This window comes from Staurois parvus, unplaced genomic scaffold (assembly GCF_062004578.1).
Source record: "Staurois parvus isolate SC_StPar_1 unplaced genomic scaffold, SC_StPar_1.0 ptg000108l, whole genome shotgun sequence".
In the NCBI taxonomy this organism is placed as follows: Eukaryota; Metazoa; Chordata; class Amphibia; order Anura; family Ranidae; genus Staurois; species Staurois parvus.
In genome coordinates, this window is record NW_028317904.1 from 5,604,048 (window position 1) to 5,622,049 (window position 18,002).

The 18,002-nt window shown below is 43.6% G+C and overlaps 1 protein-coding gene across 3 annotated transcripts in view; it reads left to right on the top strand.

Moving 5' to 3' along the window:
• Window positions 1-18,002, top strand: part of LOC149467500 (suppressor of cytokine signaling 3-like) — a 243,333-nt gene that overhangs the window by 49,327 nt on the left and 176,004 nt on the right. Inside the window, exon 3 of one of the 3 annotated variants that reach the window (XM_089671614.1) lies at window positions 14,915-14,992. The exons of the other annotated variants lie outside the window; for them this stretch is intronic. The gene's annotated coding sequence lies outside the window, so the exon portion shown is untranslated. The remainder of the gene's footprint in view (window positions 1-14,914; window positions 14,993-18,002) is intronic. 3 annotated transcript variants of the gene reach the window in all.

Below are 18,002 nucleotides of genomic sequence, written 5' to 3' on the forward strand. Positions count from 1 at the left end.
GTGGGGGTGAGGAGAGGGGTGGAGAGGTAGATTTGGGTGTCGTCAGCATAGAGGTGATAGTTGAAGCCGTGGGAGTGTATGAGTTTGCCCAGGGAGGAGGTGTAGATGGAGAAGAGAAGGGGTCCAAGGACAGAGCCTTGGGGGACCCCAACAGAGAGGGGGAGGGAGGGGGAGGTGGCACCATTGTAGTTGACACTGAAGGAGCGTCGGGATAGGTAGGATGAGAACCAAGAGAGAGCGGTATCTCTGATGCCAAGGGAGAGTAGTTTATTAAGGAGGAGGGGGTGGTCAACTGTGTCGAAGGCCGCAGAGAGGTCCAGGAGAAGGAGGACAGAGTAGTCGCCCTTGGCTTTGGCGTTTAGTAGGTCGTTAGTGATTTTGAGGAGGGCAGTTTCAGTGGAGTGTAGGGGACGGAAGCCGGACTGTAGTGGGTCAAGGAGGTTATTGTCAGTAAGGTGGGAGCTTAGGCGATCGTAGACTATGCACTCAAGGAGCTTGGAGGTGAGTGGCAGCAGGGAGATGGGTCTGAGGTTGTTGGGGTCCGCGGGATCCAGGGAGGGCTTTTTGAGGATGTGGGTGATATGCGCGTGCTTTAGGGGGGAGGGGAATGCGCCAGTAGAGAGGGAGAGATTGAAGATGTGGGTGAGGGAGCGGATGAGGGAGGCGGGGGGTGACCGGAGGAGTTGAGAGGGGATAGGGTCCAGGGGTCAGGTAGTGAGGCGGGCTTCTGAGAGGACTTTGGCGACTTCCTCAGTAGTGACAGGGCTGAGGGAGTGCAGTGCAGGGGGGGTTATGGTGGGCGGGGCCTTGGGAGAGGTGGGGGGCAGTGCGGTTGTGAGGGCAGAAGAGGGGGGAGATGAAGGGGTGACGGGGGTGGAGAGGCTAGGTGGGGAGGTAGATTGCAAGTTGACGATGTCCTTACGGATAGCGTCAATCTTGTTGTGGAAATGGGTGGCAATCTCGTGGGCGGTGAGAGAGGTACTGAGTGGAGGAGGGGGGGGAGAGAGCAGGGAGTTGAAGGTGGAGAAGAGTCGGCGGGGGCAGGAGGAGAGGGTGTTGATCAGGTTAACAAAGTAGGCCTGCTTGGCGGTGTGGAGGGAGGAGGTGTAGGTGAGAAATGCAGATTTGTAGAGGGAGAATGTATGAGGGGACCTGGTTTTGCTCCACAGTCTCTCCAGTGCGCGACTGCGACGTTTGAGGCGTTTAGTGCTGTTGGTCTGCCAGGGTTGAAGCGGTCTGGGTTTGATGATGCGTGTGGGTGCCAGAGAGTCTAGGGCAGCTGACAGTGAGTCATTGTACAAGGTGGTGGCTATGTCAGGACATGACAGTGAGAGGATGCTGTCGTGTAGGCAGTCGGCGGCCGAATTGAGGGGGGCCGGGTTCAGGTTGCGGAGGTTGCGGCTGGTGATGGTTTGGCATTTTTGGGGGGGGGGAGTTGGGGGAAGGGGAGATGGAGAACGTGATGAGGTGGTGGTCGGAGAGAGGGAAGGGGGTGTTAGAGAACTGGTTGAGGGTACAGAGGTGGGAGAAGACGAGGTCCAGGGTGTTCCCTCCGAAGTGGGTGGAGGATTGAGTGTGCTGTGTGAGCACGAAGGAGGAGGTTAGGTGGAGAAATTGGGAAGTAGCCGGGTTGTTGTCGTTGATGGGGATATTGAAGTCCCCGAGGATGATATTCGGTAGCTCAGAGGAGAGGAAGAAGGGGAGCCAGGCGGTGAAGTTGTCCAGGAGGTGGGGTATGGACCCAGGAGGTCTGTAGATCACTGCGATCCTTAGGGGGGTGGGTGAGAAGAGTCGGATGCAGCGCGCCTCAAAGGAGGGGAAGGAAAGAGAGGGTGGGTTAGGGAGGACCTGGAAGGTGCTAAGCGGTGATAGGAGCAAGCCGACACCACCACCTCTGCGATCGCTCAGTCTTGGTGAGTGGGTCCAGATGAGACCTCCATGGGTGAGTGCCGTAGGGGAAGTGGAGTCAGTGGCCTGTACCCAGGTTTCGGTGACTGCTAGGAGGTTGAGGGAGCGGGAGATGAAGAGGTCATGGATGGCGGTAAGCTTATTGCAAACCGAACGGGCATTCAGGAGTGCAACCGAGAGAGGCGGGATAGATATGGGGAGGAGGGGTACATGTATGAGGTTGAGGGGATTGCGTCGGCTGGCGTGAGCAGGGGGGTCACTAGGGGGGGGTGAGGTGGTGAGGGGCCGGGGTTCGGGGAGATGTCTCCAGCTGATATGAGGAGGAGGGTGAGGAAGGTGGCGTGGGAACAGGAGGTGTAGGAGCGCGTGGGTCTGAAAGTGGTGGCAAGTGGGTCAGTGGGGAAGTGGAGTAGCAGGAGGAGGTGGTGGGTGCTGTAGTGGGGAGAGGGGAGAAGTGAGGGGGCGATATAGAGCTGCTTAGTGGGGGTGGGTGGGTAGAGGGAGGCGGTTTTAGGGATGGAGGAGAGGAGGAGCGCGGGCGGCATGTTGGGGTGAGCGGGGTGCTGGAAAGGTCGGGGTGGGTGAGGGGGTGCTGGTCAGGGATGGCGAAGCAGAGTGTCCGAAACGCCGTGGGAGGTGAGGGGGTGCAGGTCAGGGAGGGTGAAGCAGAGCGTCTGTAGCGCTGTGGAGGAGTCTATTACGTTCTTCTGTGAGGGGAGAGGGAGAGTGGAGGGCAGCAGGGTCAGCAGCAGGTTGGTAGTAGTCTGCGGGTATAGTAGGTTGGTGCCCGTGGGTGCGGCGGCACGTTGTTAGGCATCAGGGATACAGGTCAGGGCAAAGTGATGTGGGGAATCTGTATCACCGTGGGAGAGTCCGTTTGAGTCCTTCTGTAGGGGAGAGTGAGGGTGGAGGGCGGCAGCTGGTTGGCTACAGTCTGTGGGTGCAGTAAGCTGGCGTCCGTGGGTGCTGTGGCACGTCTTCAGTGGGTCCTGTGGTTCGGCGAGCGGAGGGGTCGTAGGGTGCGATGACTGGGGGAGTTGGTAGGAACGGCGACTGGAGTTGTTGAGGCCAGGCGTCGGGTGCTGAGGGCTTGGCGTCGGGAGGCGCTGAAGGTGTAGAAGGGCGCAGCGTCAGGAGGTGTTGAAGGGTTGTTGTCAGGGTCGAGCGGGGCGTTGCGGTAGCGATCATCGGCCCTACGTGGTTTGTGCTCATCTGATCTGTTGCGGCCGGTAGGAGAGACCGTGGCTTCAGGGGTCGTGGTGGGCCATGAGTCGCCGGGGCTTCGCCAGAGGGAGAAGCGTGCCGGAAGGCAGGGTGGTGGGCTAGCGGTCCTGGGTGGGGTGGCTGGCTGGTAGTCCCAGGTGGAGTGGTGGGCAGGGGATCCTTGGTGGGATGGTGGCCGTGCTATCCCTGGTGGGGTAGTAACGTCCCTGGTGGTTAGGGGTTTCCGGTGGATGGTGGGATCCCTGAGTGTGTCCCTGGTGGCTGGCGGAGGGATGGTGGTTGGGCTCCCTGATGGGTAGTGGGTGCCCCTGGTGGAGTACCTGGTGTCCTGGGTCCTGGAGCGTCAGGGTGGAGGTGGATTCCTCCTAGGTTAGAAGGACCGTTGGTGGTGGTGGTAGCTTCCCCGGGGGAGCGGAGGCGTCCCGCCGCGGCCGCAATTCCCGCCGCGATTCCAGCCACGGCCGGCAGGAAACACCGCGGCTTTGGGTGCCGTGGTAGGCCTCAAGCGGCTTCGGAGCGCCGCTGGAGAGACGGAGTGTCTGTGGGTGTTGGTGGGGACCTCGGCAGCAGGCTCAGGGGCCCGGATGGCAGCGAATGGGGCGCAGGGGCGCCGGAGCTGGCAATCAGGTGGCTGCTCCAGGCGAGCTGGTACCCGGTGGTCGGGGATGGACCCAGGGTCGGTGAGGGGGACCCTGGGGAGGCTGGCTGGTCGGCGGGGACCGGGGAACGGAGCGGCAGCAGCCCGGGCTGATGCCCGGCGATCCTGGTCGGCCGCGCCAAAAATCGAGGCCGTGGCTTCGGGTGCCGGGTAGGCCGCAAGTCCCGGAGCTCCAGCAGAAAGGTCAGTGGCCTTCCCTGGCTGACGGGCAGGGACCGGAGAGACGTGGGGCCCCCATCAGGGTCCGCTGCCGCCCAGATGGTAGCGGATGGTCGCGGATTGGGGCCAGCGGGAGCGGGAGCTCGCCGACACACGTCCGTCTCGCCGGACCTAAGATGAGTGCATCCAGATGAGTGCATAACTTTCACACAAACAAATTAATATGCAGTTATTGGGATTTTTTCTTACCAAAGACATGTAGCAAAATACATTTTGCCTAAATGTATGATGAAATTTGAGTTTATTGGATATTTTTTATGACAAAAATGATAAAATATCGGGGTTTTTTTAACCTTTGGTCATTTTTTGTTTACAGCGGGAAAAATAAAAAACCCAGAGGTGATGAAAAACCACCAAAAGAAAGCTCTATTTGTGTGGAAAAAGGACATACATTTTGCTTGAGTACAGCATTGCATGACCACCCAATTACCAGTTAGCGCAGCGCCGTAATGCAAAGAAATGGCCTGGTCAGGAAGGGGGGGGGGTTAAATCCCCTGGAGGGCAAGTGGTTAAAATCACTTAAAAAAAAAAAGTGTCTTACTGGATGGATTACCAAGTGAAAATAATAGAAGAAAAGCCTAAAAAAGGAATGCAGCACCACACCTACAGTCATGGGAAAAATATTGGCACCCCTAACTTTGTCAGATAATGCACCACGTACAGAAAATTGTTGCAATTACAAATATTTAGGCATTCGCATGTTTATTTCTTTTGTTTGTATTGGTATGACACAAAAACGTGGAGAAACAAAAAGCCAAATCTTACACATTCCATGCAGAACTCCAAAAATGGACTGGACAAAATTATTGGCCCCCTCAATTTAGTATTTGGTAGCACACTCCAAATTAGTCGCTTCCTGTAACCATCAAAGAGTTTTACACCTCTCTCCTGGAATTTGGACCACTCTTTTGCTAAAGGTCTCTCAGATTGGAAGGGTTCATTTTCACAGCTGTTGTGAGATCTCTCCACAGGTACTCTATGGGATTGAGATCTGGATTCATTGCTGGCCAGTTCAGTACTCTCCAGTTCTTTGTCTCACACCATTTCTGGGTGCTTTTTGTTCTTTGGGTCATTGTCCTGCTGTATGACCCTGTATTTACCAGCTTTCTGACATTGCCCTACATTGCACTCTACTATTCTTTGGTAGTCCTTCAGATTTCATAATGCCATGCACACGGTCAAGACATCCAGTGCCTGAAGCAGCAAAGCAACCCCAAAACATCAGGGATCCTGCACCATGTTTGACTGTAGGGACTGTATTCCTTTCTTTAAAGGCCTCATTTATTTTTCTGAAAACAGTAGAATGATGGGCTTTACAAAAAAGATGTAATTTTTTTAGTCTGTCCACAGCACATTCTCCCAAAAGGATTTTGGCTTCCTCAGGTAAGTTTTGGCAAACTCCAATCTGGCTTTTTTATGTTTCTGTGTTAGCAGTGGAGTCGTGCTCCGTTTTAACTGGTTGCTGTGTGATTTCTATATTCCGCAACTGTTAATTGATACAGGTGAGTTTAATTACAAATTGCAGGAGCATCACAACCTTGGAATGCAATTATTTCTTACAATATAGAGAAGGTGCCAATAATTTTGTCCAGTCCATTTTTGGAGTTTTGCGTGGAATGTGTCAGATTTGGCTTTTTGTTTCTCAACTTTTTTGTCATACCAACACAAACAAAATAAATTAACATGAAAATTCCAAAACATTTGTAATTGCAACAGTTTTCTTGGCGAAGTGGAACATTATCTGACAGAAATGCAGGGTTGCCAATATTTCCTATTTTTTTTTTCTACAGCTGCCATTACACAGATAAGCCATAATTTTATGACCACTGGCAGGTTAAGTGAATAAAATTGATTATCTTGTTATGATTGCATTTGAAAGTGGATGGGATATATTAGCAAGTAAACATGTTTTCCCTGAAGTTGACGCATTGAAATCAGAAAAAATAGGCATTGCAGTCTGTTGTGTATGGGCTTCGCATCTGCAGATTGGTCAGGATGCTGCTGCTGACCTTTGTCCACAGCTAAAAACACCTACAAAGGGCACAGAATCATCAGAACTGGACCACAGAGCAATGAAAAAAGGTGGCCTGGTCTGATGAATCAGGTTTTGTTTTATATCATGTGGATAACTAGGTGTGTGTGTGTTGCTTACCTGGGGAAGAGATGGCACCAGGATGTGCCATTAGAAGAAGGCAAGTGTGACGCTTTTGGGCAATGTTCTGCTGGTAAACCTTGTGTCCTGCCATTCAGGTGACGTCTGCAAAATACTCACCATGCTTTTTATCAAACTCCTTGGGGTGTCTACTTCCAAAAAGAGGTAAGTTTGGGGGGTTTGGTGCTATCCTGGCATTTCAGGGCCTCTGAAACTGTGATAAGTGGTCAGGAAGTGTAATGAAATAAAGCCCTTTTAAAAGCCTGAAGGTGCTTATTGGATTTTGGGGTCCTGTACGTGGCTAGACTGCCAAAAAAGTCAATCACATGTACTCGGGACAAGTAGCAGAATGTATTTTGGGGAGTAATTCCACATATACCCATGGCACGTTTGAGCAATAAATCATTTAAGTGACAATTTTGTGCAAAAAAAAAATTGTTTCCTCTGCCCTTACATCATCTAATCTCACCCAGATTGGCATGAACAGATGCTTTCCCAATTTACAAATGGTGCTGTTTATATCCTGTGAAACTGAAGTGATGAAATGCTCGTTGCTTCCGGTTTCTTAGACTATAGAGATGATTGGCACCATTTTGGTCAGCTGGCAGAAACACCAGCTGCATTCTCAGGTTCCCCCAATGGCACGGGACTGCCCAAGAAGGCCGTGGAAGGCAGTGGGGGAGGGGCGGGCATCGTTTCCCGCTGCATGTAAAAGCAATCCTGCATCTAATTGGGCACTAGGATTGCTTTTACATGAAAGCCGATCACTGGCTGAAAAAAACGATACCAGGATGATGGCTGCAGTTGATTCTTGGTATAACCACTCAAAGTCCAGTGATGTAGCAGGACGTAGCTGGTCCTTGTTGGGTTTATATGCTATGGGTTTTTTTTTTGCAGCCTGTGGGCTGAATGGAAAAAATAGAAATCTCTGTCAGAAATAGTGTGTGGTATGCCTACCATTTGAATATACCACCCTGCATCCACCCACTTCTAATGGTGGGCACACATGAAATGTTCTTTTTTTGTCATTCAGCCCGTGGGCTGAACAAAAAAAAAGAACCTAAAAGATTCCTCTATTCACCAATCAATGTGGATGAAGAAATCTCTGCCCCACCCAATTTGTTTAAAAATATATACCGAAGCATAGGGGCCATCGACCCACTGACCACCCCAGGCCCTCCTGCTTCGGCATATATGCTCTTTTTTTAACTGCGGATGAAAAATATCATCCAGCAGCACTGCACACACTTGCTTATGTATATTCTGAGAGCAAGACCCTGTTGCTGTCAGAATAAACAGATCGGTGCTGCAGCTGAATAGCATTCCTGCAAAGAAAACAACAATGATTACCAATGAAACAGTAACTCAAAACAACGTTTTTATTGAAATAGTTGTCAAAAATATTATAAAATATATATGCCGAAGCATAGGGGCCATCCACCCACTGGCCACCCCAGGCCCCCATGCTTCAGCATATATGCTCTTTTTTAACTGTGGATGAAAAATATCATCCAACATCGCTGCACACACTTACTTGTGTATATTCTGAGAGCAAGACCCTGTTGCTGTCAGAATAAACAAGTCGGTGTTGAAGCTGAATAGCATTCCTACAAAGAAAACAGCAATGGTTAACAATAAAACAGTAACTCAATAAAACAACTCTTTTTATTGAAATATGTGCCAAACAATATTATAAAATATATATGCCAAAGCATAGGGGCCATCCACCGACCCACTGGCCACTCCAGCCTAATGGTTAACAATACAACAGTAACAATAAAACGGTAAATCTGTAACAGTAGAACAGTAACTCGACAACAAAAAAACATTTTTTTGGTTTTTTTTTTCAATTTTTATTTCTTTTTTGGACGTGTACTTTTTTATTATTTATTTATTTATTTTTTTAAACGTAACCAGATTGTAGGGTCTCAAAATGCGATAGCCAGTTTCCTGACCACCTAACAACATCTTTCGAGACCCTGTGCAAATATGTGCCCTGAACTGTGCTGTGCTGTACCCTATACTAATGATCAACTAGTGTGTGGTAGCGAAGGAAGTAGTCCTTGAGGCAGAGACCAGGTTGGCCAGGATAGGAGGGACAAAAAAAAGCGGGTTCCATGTCTTCTACAGACACATCTTTTTTGGGGTGTCCTCTGGGTTGGAGTACCAGGAACGGCATTGGGAAAATTCCTTTCATGCAGCCGGCTAACTGCATCTGGGTTGGGGGTTTGGGCCATAGCACCTTTTGGATACAAAAGGGTCATGATGATCTCTTACTGGAATTTTGGGAAGGATCTACTTTTGTCCAGTTGCTTTGTAAAGCACAAAAGCATTATATAGAGCCAATTGAAATAAATAAACAGACACTTTTTAGTACCAGCATCTGGCTTTTCGGGGACACTATGTACGGCTTCATCATCTGGTCATTGAAGTCCACCCCTCCCATGTTAAGGTTATAGTCTTGGAAACAGAGGGCCTTCTCAACAACTCCAGCTGGCGTGGCAATTTGGATGGTCCTGTGAATAGAAGACAGGACGAAAACATCTTGTTTGTCCTTCCACTTCACTGCGAGCAATTCCTAATTTCTGAAGCAGGCTTTTTCCCCCTAAGATGGGTATTTACAAGCCGTTGGGGGAAGCCCCGGCGATTAGGTCACACAGTGCCATATGTGCCAATTCCAAGATTGTACAAATGTCAAAATAGTGGCACGCAATGATGCTCCCCATGTAGTCTGGGCATACGGGGGGCTCCACGTCACTCTTCCCTCGTAAATCTGAAACTTATATGTATAGCCTGTTGCCCTCTCAAAGGTCTTATACATCATGACCCCATATCTGGCACGCTTGTTGGGGAGAAATTGTTTGAATGTAAGGTGGCCAGAAAAATTAATGAGGGACTCATCAACACAGATGTTTTTCTGAGGAGTATACACATCTGTAAATTTTTGGTTAAGGTGATTTATGAGGGGCCAGATTTTTTGGAGCCTATGATATTTAGGGTCACCCCGAGGATGACAGCGTATTGTCACTGAAATGCATAAATATTCATTATATTCTCATATCTATGCCTTTCCATGGCAGCAGAGAACGCGGGCATATGATTAATCGGGTGGACCAATACAACCGCAATTAATTTTTTTTAGTAATGCCCATGTTGAGGGTTAGGCCCAAAAAAATTTTTAATTCAGAGACCATAATAGGTTTCCATGCAAATGGTCTAGCAAGGTTTGAATTTGGGTTGGCGGCCATAAATTGTTGTGCATATAAATTGCTTTGATCCACAATCAATTCATACAGATTTTCCGTGAAAAACCGCTCCCAAAAATCAAGGGGAGTAGTTAAATTTGCTGTTTCCACTTGTGTTCGGGGTTGGGCAGTGAATGGGGGAAGTACGGGTGCTGCAAAATTTGTGGGCTGCAAATCAGGATTTGCAAGCATTCTAAAATCTCAGCAACCTGGGAACAGGGTCTTGTATGCCTGACCTTAGCAGGGACCTCTACCCCATCATTTGAGCTACCAGGGTGCCGCTGCTGTCTACAGGTTCGCATTCTGAGCCTGATTCTGTCAGTGAGGCTTCCCATTCACTCCTATATGACATGGTCAGAATCCTATAGGCCTCTTCACTAGAGCTCCTTTCTTTGGACATTTTGGCCACTAAATTCATAGGTAACTAGTGTGATTCACGGGAAAAAGAGCACCTGGCTGTCAGGGACTGCTTGAACAGCTACAAAAAAAATTACCTGCTAGTGAATGCAGCAAGATCAGGCCTGATCTTGCTAACCCTGTAGTTTTGTGTTCAGAGTGCAAAGTGACAGTGATCTACTGACACTGCATTTGCTGGGGGAGAAGGGGGGGCTAAGCATAGGGGCTAAATGCAGGTGCTGGCAAGTGTTTGGGCTGATCCTATCGCTATGTTTTTGGGGACACTGTACTATTTTGAACGCTGGTATAGTTCTGATCTGTTCAGACACTATACTAGCAATGGAGGTTTATTGTGTATGAGAGCGTGTCCCTGGCAATCAAAGGGTTAAATGTGATGACTGATGTAGTGGCGCGCAATCTGACGCTATCTGGGAGGGACGCTAACTGATGATAATGCTATCTAAAGTTGCTGTGACAGTGAAACCTGCACACTGTACTAATGACACTGGTGACAGGGCAGTGAAGCGGTTAACTGGAGGGCGATAAAGGGGGTTAAATGTGACCTATCGGTGTTTTTACTGTAAGGTGTAGTGCTCTTGACTCATGGGGATTGTTTTTTTTTTTCTCTCTGGAACGGAATGTGCCCCAGGGAGAGAAGATTGCATAATTTCCTATGCCTATATAATGTAAACACAGATACAGGAAAATCTGTGATAGGGCAGTGATTAATCAGGAGATCCAGGCCACTGGCTTGAATCTGCTGACTGATTGGTGCTGCACCGAATCAGCAGACGCGTGCACCCCCTACCCACGACCACAGCGAGAGCACGGATCACTTATATAGTATATATATTGGATTTTGCGCAGGGAGTCTTCCTTGTAGCAGTAATCCTGCTATAGGGCGGATGGCAGCTGGTTAATATTTATTCTATCCAGTGAGCCCTTTTCACACTCCTTTCTTTGCTCAAACTTTTTAGGGGCATCCACTTAGACCAGACAGAATTCAAATCCATTCTTTTTTGCAGTTGACAGCCTTGAAGATGACAGAATGAGACCTTAGTAAGCTGATAGTATATATCACCCACTTTAACACCTTTTCTGATTTCCACATTAATTTCTTCAAAAGTGAACTTTGATATTATTCCAGTAAAGGTGATACTGCTGACTCCTCCTGGACTGTGTCCTTCCAATTAAAGGTGGCTACTCACCAACTTATGTATTTTGGATATTAAGATATACTCCTGATATCTTTACAGTGAATTTCTCCCCTATTATCTTTAAAAGAATAAAGGAAGTTCTGTTCTGGAGGGGTCTCCCATTATCTCTGTTGGCTGCCCAACATCACCGCTCATTCATTCATATGATTAGTTTTTAAGACTTTTTAACCCCCTTCAATCTCTTCTCTTCTTGATTAGTCACTCTGCCAATAATAAACTACACTATATTGTCAAAGGTATTGGGACCCCCCTCCAAATCATTGTATTCAGGTGTTCCAATCACTTCCATGGCCACAGGTGTTGCCACCTGTGCAATAAGTCCATCTGTGAATTTCCTTGCTACTAAATATTCCACGGTTATCTGTTAGTGGTATTATAACAAAGTGGAAGCAACTGGGAACAACAGCAACTCAGCCACGATGTGGTAGGCCATATAAAATGACAGAGCGGTATCAGCGCATGCTGAAGCACACAGTGCGCACAAGTCTCCAACTGTCTGCAGAGTCAATAGCTAATGACCTCCAAACTTCGTGTGGCCTTCAGATTAGCACAACAGTGCGTAGAGCACTTCATGGAATGGGTTTCCATGGCTGAGCAGCTGCATCCAAACCTTACATCACCAAGTGCAATGCAAAGCATCGGATGCAGTGGCATAAAGCACGCCGCCACTCGACTTTATTTTTTTTTTATTATAAATATTTATTGATTTAAAACAAAATTCATTTTACAATCATTTTCTCCGATAAAATAAGAAAACGAGACAATATCATTTTACTACCATAATTATCTCCCTAAAATATCTCTATTCCCCCCCACTTCCCATCTACCCTACTCTCCCTCCCATCCAACCACTCTGCGTTTTTCCCACCTCCTCACTCTAAAAAGCAATCAAAGTATGTCTAATAGGATATTATATCTTCATATATTTCACCTTCCCTTTAAGATATTCCCATTTTTTCCATTTTGCATAATATGTCCCCATCTTATCTACATGCATATAGTAAGGTTTCTCCATCTCACAAATCTGATTCACTCTAACTACCCAATCCTCTTCCTTTTTTCGCCAAAACCTGGGTATCAAACTCTTCGTGGCACTTAAAAAATACCATATACCCGAATCCTTATATAATTTCACTGATAACTCTGTATTGTGGAAAAGACAAACCTCTGGGCTTAATCTAATATTGATTCCAGTATTCCTCCCCACTAAGTGAATTATTTTCTTCCAAAATGTTTGTATTTTTGAGCAGTCCCACCATATATGATACAACGTGCCTATCTCTCCACAACCCCATCCAACACAATGGTGAAATCAAAGAAATTTTTTTCAGAGGAATTACAGAGGTCGCCCTCCGGGCCCACAGCAAATGGTCCCGTATTATCCTTACATATGGGAAAGGGAAGCAAGGGAACCATCCCCCTACAGGAGAGATTGGGAAGGCAGACCAGTACCAAGAATAGAGGAAGGGGGAGGAATTCCGTATCAAAGAATAGAAAATCCCCCACAGGAGATAGGAAACGAGAACAAAAGGAAAAGGCAGGAAAATTAGGGGAAGGGATCTATAATATCAGTTCGATAACATTAACAGATAATGAGGTTAAGGTTCTTGATAAAGGTCTAAAGTTCGCCCCAAAAGTGAATTTGAATAAATTCGATACCTATATTGATATCAATAAATACATCAGAAAATTAAATATCAAAAAATATTTTGCATCCCTACCAGGCCCTACCACCCTATTAAATATAAATAGTGGATCTACTTTTGTCCATAGTAACCTTAAGAATAAGTCCACTTTTAATCTGATTAATTCAAAAAAAAATCAGAATATAGAGGTCTTTAAACAAAATGGTAATAGAAGATTTTCAGAGATTGCAAACATCTAAAATTATGGAAGAGAAATCGATTTTTCAGGGCGTGAATGCCCTGAAAAAAGAAAAAAATATAGTTATTAGACCAGCGGATAAGGGGGGAGGGGTGGTGGTGATGGATAGAAAACAATATGAAGAAGAGATGGAATGTATTTTAAGTGATTCAGACACATATGTTAGAATTTTAAAAAATCAGAGTGTTTTATATAAAAAGCAGTTAAAAAAACTAGTAAATCAAGCGAAAGATAACAAAATTTTAAATGACAAAGAAGCGTTATATTTAATACCTTTACATTGTAGAACCCCGTTTATTTACATTTTACCGAAAATACACAAAAGCCTGATGAAACCCCCAGGTAGGCCAATCAAACGGCATTGGGTCAATTCATTCGAGAATTGGGGAATATGCAGATTTTTATCTGCAGCCTATTGTGAAGGGAATGCCGTCATATTTGAAGGACAGTCGAGATGTAATAGACCTACTGGAAGGAATGGAGACCACACAGAATACTCTGTTTGTAACAATAGACATCAATTCTCTTTATACTAATATTAGACATCAAGATGGGATTGAGGCTGTGAAATGGGGTCTGAAGAATTTCTCGGACCTACATTTAAAACAGAGGAAGTTTATTATTCAGTTGCTTGAGTTTAGTATGAGTAAAAACTTTTTTGGTATAAAGGGGAGTTCTATGAACCAAGGAAAGGCGTGGCGATGGGCGCCAAGTTTGCCCCTAGTGTGGCAAATATCCTTTTATCTAAATGGGAAGATAAGATCATTTTTGGTAAACAATGGGAAGGCCTGAAAATCTGGAGAAGATATATTGATGATATTCTGATCATCTGGGAGGGTACAGAAGATAATTTGAATACTTTTTTAGAGGTTTTAAAAGATAATGAATATGGTCTGAGTTTTACATGGAAAATTGATAAGGAATCGGCCAATTTTTTAGACTTGAATATTTTCAAATATGAAAATAAAATTTGTTTTAAAACCTTTTTTAAGGAGACTGACAGGAATGGGTTCATCCCCACGACAAGTTGCCATCATCCCCAGTGGATTCGTGGGATCCCTATTGGACAATTTTCAAGGATAATGAGGAATTGTTCGAAATTAGATGATTATATAATTCAATCAGATTTGATAAAACAAAGATTTATAATGAAAGGATACGACCCAATCGAATTGGAAAAGGCAAGATTTAAAGTCAGTAAAAACTATATAGGAGAAACTAAGATAAAAACTGAACCTAAAAAGAAAAAAAAGTTAAGAATGTGGTAGATTTTGCCTTTATTTCAAAATTTAATTGTCAGTACAAAGAAGTAGAGGGTATTTTTAAAAAATATTGGCCCATTCTGAAAAAAGACCATACATTAAGAAATGTATTACCTGCCCAACCCCAGTTTGTTTACAGAAAAAGTGACAATCTTCGGTCTTTATTAGTGAAAGGGGTTATTTCACCCCCTAGAAAGACAAGGATGTTTGACCTACAGGGGTTCTATCCTTGTAAAAAATGTAAAATATGCAAAGTGACAGGCATTAAGGAGAGAAAAATCACGAATCATAAATCAGTTTACACTGGAGAAGAATTTAATATAAAAAAATTTATTACATGTGACACTAAATATGTGACCTATGTTTTAGAATGTCCTTGCCCATTACAATATGTAGGTAGAACAAAAAGGAAGTTGGGTACTAGATTAAAAGAACATGTGACAAATATCTTAAAAGGTAAGAAGGACCATAGTGTCTCCCGTCACTTTAAAGAATACCATAACTCAGATCCCAGTGTAATTAAGTTTTGTGGTATTGACATGGTTGATTCCCATTGGAGAGGTAGTAATAAGGTAAAGAGTATATCGCAAAATGAGACATATTGGATTTTTAAATTGAATACTTTAAAACCAAATGGTTTAAATATTGAACTAGATTTGAACTGTTTTATTGCGGATTTTTAATATATTTTCTAGTGGATATTTTACTTATATTTTAGAAGTAATATGTTATTTATATTCATATTTTAGGATATTGTTTGTAAAATACCCCATATGTATGAGGGAAGTTTATATGGATTCATGAAATTAACGGGTGGAACCATTGAGGTAATATAATTTTAAATGAAATAATTGTTAATAATAATGGTAGGATATTCGAAATTTTTAATTATTTATTTTAATTTTTTAATGATCTATTATATTTATGTATCAGCACTAAAAGAAAATTAATTAATTTTCAGGTGTTAGATTATGTGTCTTGAATTACGCGTGTAGGATAGGGGTAAATATTGATATTGTTATATAGAGTATGTCCAGGTATTAGATTAAGCGTATTGGGGATGAATAATAATATTGGGCAGAAGTCTAGATATTATAGATATGCCTTTTAAACTTTGACCAGTAGAGGGAGCTTTCAGTATGTGTTTTAGTTGTATAAGTTTAAAATGAAATAGATATGTTCTATAATAATTATGGATATGTCTATTTTGATATCATATCTTGATTTTTTATTTGTGTGATTCTGAGGTTTTTTGGATATATACATATGTGTGGCCCTATGGAGTATACACTTGCATGTATGTATCAAGATAAGAATGATAATGTAATTGGTTCTGGTATTATATCTAAATGTATATTGTATTTGTACCTTATATGTGGTGTCTTACTTTATATAGGCATAAGATCTTAGTTATGTATAGATGGCAGTTTGATTTTTGTATGAGATACAATGCAGTCAGGTGTGGGCAGCGTTTTCCAGCTTCCAAGATGGCGTTGAGTGGTGCCGTTAATGTAGGAAGGGCGGTACATAAGGAGTCGATGCGCAGACGTCCTTACCCTTCTGAAAAAGTCAAAGGAAGTGACGAAACGCGTCAGCGACACGTGACGTCATACGCATCGACGTTTGACCGGAAGTGCGATCGCGGCCATTTTGGAAGTGGGAACATGCGGTTTATGTTTCCCTGAACCTGTCCATGTGCACACTGCTTGTGAGGAGGAGCTGTTACCACGAATTTTATGTGAGTTATTAATAAAGAAGATTATCTCTTACACTGTGACTGGTTTTTGGAGGAAGGTGGAGGAAGTGACCCTAGTCTTTGGAGAAAGTCGAGGAGAGGAGAGTGTGGCCCAGAGTGGTTAGTCTGCCCTGCTGTTTCTACTATAGGGTGAATGTGCTTTCACTCATATTGCCATTTCACTTATCTGTTTCACTGACTGGTTCTCTGGAGGAAAGTGGAGAAAGTGACCCTAGTCCTGGGAGAAAATCGAGGAGAGGAGAGTGTAACCCAGAGTGGTTAATCTGCCTTGCTGTTTCTGCTATAGGGTAATTACCCATCCATATTAGAGTTGGAGAGTTGGGATTTGGTTTTCATTTATCACCCTTTTATATATTAGAGTGTTATTTGTGGAGTGGTTTTTCACATATTGTATGTGCTTTCACTCATACTGTCATTTCACTTATTTTATGTGTTTTTACACTTGGTTTGAGTTTACACGTTTAGTTAATATTTTGCATGCTGCACAGCGAGTGGCACGTGTGTTTTCATTATTTAAGGTATGACACTATGTCGAGTTTTTTTCTTTTTTTGAGGTATATGAATATCAGAATTTGCGGGTATTAAGAAGGTTTTGGTGATGAAAGAAGAAGAAAAAGTTTAAGTTTTTGTGTTTACACTTGTGAGGATTATTTTTTTGGGGATTCCTTTTGGGACTTTTTGATTTTATTTTATTTTTGGACACGGTGGGACTTTGGACATAATTTTTGCAGATAATTTTTTTGCAGATAATTTTTATAATTTTGTATTTTATATTATTTTGGTTTTTCATTTTGATTTGATGTATCTTATTCATAGAAAAGTCACATATATATTATAATGGTGAAATCTCCCCATTCATTTTATGTTCAACTTTCGGTGTAAGGTACCATCTTATCAAACACTTGTAATTTATTTCCACCTCTCGCATACTAATATTTTCATGAATTAATCTATATATTTTCTTCTGCTTCTCCTCATCTATTTCCATCCCCAAATCTCTTTCCTATTTCCCTATATACATCGGTTTTGTGCTGGTGTCTAAATCAGTGAAAATCTATTTTTTAGCAATTCCATGTTTCCCATCTCCCTTTGATTCTAACAACCTTTCAAATGGATTCCAATTCTTTCTAGTTCTCAAAGGTTTCGGGAGTCTCCCAACAAAGTGCTTCAATTGGTGATATCGCCACTCATCTATCCTGTTGAAAACATCTCCTTTTTTTTTTCCAACTCCTTAAATGATCCCAATTCCTCCCCCAACATTATATCTCTCAATTGCGCATCCTCCTTTATAATCCATTTTCCTGTGATACCCTCCCTACCTGGGGCGAAAAACTCTGTGTTCTTTAGTGGCATTAACAGTGAATTAAAAACCCACCCCTTCTGTCTGTGCAAAATATCCCAAACTCTTAAAACATTTAAAGTGTACAAACTTGTGTTAGCATCCAATCCCCTATATTGTGCGGGCACCCATATGATCCTAGATTCGTTCCACTCAGTGTATTTTCGATTTTGACCCAACTTTTCCCTGGATTGTGCATCCAATCAAAAATTCTCACCATTATTACAGATTTATAATATCTCCTAAAGTCTGGTACTCCTAAACCACCCCACTCTTTGTTTCTACTCAACGTTTCATAGCATATTCTAGGTTTTTTATTCCTCCATATATATCTTATCATTTTTTAAGTTCTTTAACCACTTCCAGACCGGACACTTTTACCCCCTTCCTGACCAGGGCAATTTTCAGCTTTCAGCACTATCACACTTTGAATGACAATTGCGCGGTCATGCAACACTGTACCCAAATTAATTTTTTACCATTTTTTTTAGACAGATAAAGCTTTATTTTGGTGGTATTTATTCACCGCTGGGATTCTTATTTTTTTTGCTATGTAAATGAAAATGTCCATAAATTTTGAATAAAAGTGTTTTTTTTAATAAAATTTTGCAAATAAATAATATTTCATCATAAATCTTGGCCAAAATTTATTCCGTTATCTTTTTAGTAAAAAAAAAAAATCCAAATTAGTTTATAATTATAACCAAAAATTATAATTTTTAAAACATTTTTTTTTACATTT